A 4,580-nucleotide genomic window follows, 5' to 3' on the forward strand; every position below is an offset into this window, starting at 1 on the left:
GGTATGGCCAACCAACCAGCGTTCCTGACTGCCGCCAGCCTCTCAGCAAATAGGATAACGCATGTGACGTTGCTCTCTTCTCAATGAACTCTCACCATCGCTATCTTTATTCTCTCTCTCTGGTATTTTTATGTAAATACATCTACATTTATTTGTTATCATATATCGGTATTATTCGTCTCTTCATTGTGCGACCCATGCTTCTCAATCACCTACTATTCATTGACAAAAGAGGATGTGATCCCAATTACATAACCGAAGCATCCTATTCACTACAATCTGAACGCTTTGAAATCATTGTCGTCTGATGATGATGGTTAAAGTTTTTGTAGATGACAAATTTACAAAATATTACAATTCATATCGTGCATTTTTTAATCAATCGCAGTGACTATTACATTTATTCGTTAAAGGTTTAAATGATTGCGTCCCTTAGATTCTAACGAATCTAAGGGACGCAATCATGTTAACAAATGATTAAATGTCATGAATGAGTTAGTTCCCTTTATACTCGACACAGTTGATTATTTTGTGAAAATATACGTTAAATTTAATCAAATAATAATAATAATAATAATAATAATAATAATAATAATAATAATAATAATAATAATAATAATATTTGGAGTATCAGAAAGTTTTATCTAAATTTCCTAATGACTTTTTCCTCAAATAATGGCGAAGACAATACGCTCAGAGTCAAGTTAATTCACAGTGGTACTTTCGTGTGTCATAACACTAATTTTCCACACCCATAACAAAAAATACATATAAAAACTAGTAAAATCAAATTAATTCATCGTAATTTAGGATCAGGATTTAAATCGCATATAAACATTCTTTATTTTACACTGAATAAAACAGACGAAATTTGATTTGAACGTCACAAAATAGCCAAAACCTTAAAAAATGAGAAATTAACATGGCGTCGCATATATACGACAAGCAAGTCTTATGAAAAAGAAACTTAGAACAATAGGGGTGTTCAAAGTTTTGTGTAAAGTGCGCAAGCCTTTTCTAGTCTCACACAAAAACACGCGTTCACATTTCAAGCCACTTTACTTGTCATATACATACATGCACACAAACATATACACACACATACATATATTCACGTTCGCGTACATACAATCACATTCATGTGTATACACACACACACATGTACTCACATACGCACACACGTATGCACACATGGGCAACGTCACTTCCCCTTTCGAAGGAAATCCACACATGCGCAAAAGACCACTAGAAACAGCTATAAAAGCAAGAGCAAGAGCAATAAGCAGCTTCTTTCTTTTCCAACTCGCCTTCCGAGGTGAGTGGTCTATGGACCAGCCGCCGCCATTTCGGCAGGCGCGAGGACGCGCGCGCCTCACGCCACTTGTTACCATGTGGGGCAAAAAGCTAACAAACAGTACGTACACCTTATACGCTTTCTCTCTCCATGAACTGGATTGACATTCTCATCTTTCTCTCTATATATATACAACTTGTGCCGGAGAACACCTTCGCGTAGCTGACTGCTAACATTGCGTACAACTTAACTGATGTCAACCCTCTATCTTTTCTTTGTCTACACGCTGGACCATCATTCCCATTTCCACTACATTATTCACTTCTCTTCCCACGCGCGAACAAACAATAGTGACCCGAACGTGAGATGAACACACATTTCCTTTTCTTTCTACACCACCAGTCCCGCAACAAACGATGGTTACACCCGAACGCGGACATGAACATGTGTTATATCTAAAACATTCATTTTTCAACAGTAAATAAATGACACGTTTATTTTATCCAGCAATTGAGTCTTTGTTTCCTTCATTCCATTCGTTTCATTATTTTTCTTTTGTAACGGGATTAGGATATATATATCCTAGTCCTCTACAAAAGCCATCAATATTTTACGCACTACCAGCCATGTCATTATTTTGTGCTTATTGTATAATTGTGCATACTTTCTACGGAAGTTGCTAATCGCTTTAATTTAATCAGGGAAGCAGGTTTTTGTTTTATTTATTTATTTTATTTATTTTTTGCTATGGGTTATGTTAATTTTATTAACTAGAGACCTCTGTACATTTTTTGGAAAATATGCGCTAAAATCAAGTTGACCCCATCCCCCTAGAAATAAATATCTTTTAACAATTAAAATAATTTCAAGTTGTAGTTGAATTTGCTATTTGCTAGTTGTCAATAGTCATTTTTATATTATATGAAAATATTTTTTTTTTAATTGGAAAACCTTACTTAAAAAGCTCTATTCAAAAGTTTATATCGTGGAATAGTGGAATGTCCTTTTAAATCTTTTAAAAATGAATTATTTTTTAGAATTCTGTTGTTTTTTTTTTTTGTTATAATTTAACTAATATATTATTTTATTGAGAGAAAACGCTTGATTTTTTTATAAACATAATATTGATTTTTATGTCCATTTTTTATTTACAACTTCAAGGAAATTAAATAAATAATGAGTTTATATATATATATATATATATATATATATATATATATATATATATATATATATATATATATATATATATATAAACTATTTTTTTAATTATTGAAACTCTTCACCTTTAAAAAATGTTGCAATTTTTATGGACCTAAATTTATGTTTTTAGTTTTTGTAATATGAAAGGGGCGGGGTAGAACCAGGGTTGCGAAGTCCGACTCCAACTTCGACTCCTTGAATTCCTAGAATGCAGACTCCGACTCCGACTCCTTTGATATCTTAGACTCTGACTCCGACTCCGAACTCCTTGACCCCTATGTGGAAATCTATTCTGCAGATCCATATACCAGCCTCCCATCCCACACTTATTCAGCATGCATTTGATAATTACTTTTCATGTATATTTTGCATTTAATATTCACTTGTATGATAAATATAATCACACGTACACTCAATTTATTTATTTATTTATCTTACTCACGGTAACTCCTAACAAGGCATATCACACTTGGACGAAAAAAGGCTACTTTTTGAGACCATGTCTCGGAAAGATTAGCAAGATGTCGGTTTATGTTACATTTAAGCTTCTGCATATCAGTACGACCAGGAAAGCTGGTAGCAGGAAGAGAATTCCAAAGTCTAGCTGTTCAAGAGAAGAGATTATTAGAATAGAAAGCTTTGTGGCATCTAGGGACCTCAACAGTGAAGGGGTGAGATCTTTCTGCTAAACGGGTTTGTCGGGGGATATGTACAGGGTACAAGTGCAAGGAGTTCATCAGAACACATTCCGTTAAAACATGCACAAAGATGCAACATTGTGACGATGGGACAAGAACTGGAGCTTAGTTGATAAAGTGGGACCGATTAGATTGACAACTCTTTTTTGGAACCTATCCAAGATGGAGAGGCTAGTGGTAGATGCACCAGCCCAGGTGTGGCAACAATACTCCATGCATGAACGAATGGTGGCCTTGTAGAGGTACATGATACTCTCAGGTGTGAGTAGTCTTCTAGCTTGATAGAGGGAACCCACCTTCTTTGCAGCAGTCTTTGCAATGTCCTCTATGTATTTGTTCCAGTTCATATTGCCCACAAAGTAAAATATGGTAAAATAGTTCCAAAAAAGGAGTTTGAAGGTAGAATTCTCATGTAGGGTGTTATTTTTCATCGATATAGGCGGTTCGAGAGTCGTCTGGTAATTGTTAAAGAAGAGCAGCTTAGTTTTACTAGCGGTAATTGTTATTGTCCATTTGAGTCCCCTTTCAACTATGGTCTGGAGGTCATATTCTAATGTTTTTGCCATTGTCTTAGATTTATGTACATCTGTTTTTTTTTTGTTTTTTTTTAGATGGAGGTCACCACTTATCAAGGCCTGGAAGCCACTCGGGGATAAGGGTTATTGTGTGTACAGTAATCAATGAGATGGGATCGTAGTAATAGTTAGTATTGGAGATTTGATACAGTGTCTTACTTAAGGGGGCGGTTTGTCATGAATTTGTTTATGTTGGACTTGAAGACATCCAAGTTGTAGTCAGGTGGGAAACAGGCAAACGGAAGAGAGTTCCACTACATGTTATAGAGCATTGTATCATCAGCAAATATACCCATCTCGGACGCAATATTATCAGGGAGGTCGTTTTTGAATATGAGGAATAATAATGGTTCAAGGATCAACCCTTGAGACACTCTCGCATTAAAGATATGTGGCTTGAATGTATGTCCATCAATAACAACCTGTATGCTTCTATTATCTAAGATGGATCTAATTATATTTACTATACATCCAGTTATAACGTACGATTTAATTTTCATTAGCAGCCCTTTGTGCCAGACTTTGCCAAAGGCCTTGAATGTATCAAGGGCTACAGCTGTGGCTCCACCCGCTTTATCCAGTACATGGTAAATGCATTCACAGATAAATATTAAAATATATGCAGTAGAACGACATTGCCTGAATCCATACTTTTTGCCAGAGAGAAAATTTGCTTTTGCGAGGTGGTGAACTAGTGTTTGATTAATTAAGGTCTCAAAGATTTTAGCGAAGAGGGGGAAGAGATTAATGGGGCGATAATTGAGAGGTCTGTTCTTTCATCAGAATTCCTGTATATTGGTACCACAGAGA

This window comes from Euprymna scolopes, chromosome 39 (assembly GCF_053919585.1).
Source record: "Euprymna scolopes isolate OS-2025 chromosome 39, ASM5391958v1, whole genome shotgun sequence".
NCBI classification, from domain to species: Eukaryota; Metazoa; Mollusca; class Cephalopoda; order Sepiida; family Sepiolidae; genus Euprymna; species Euprymna scolopes.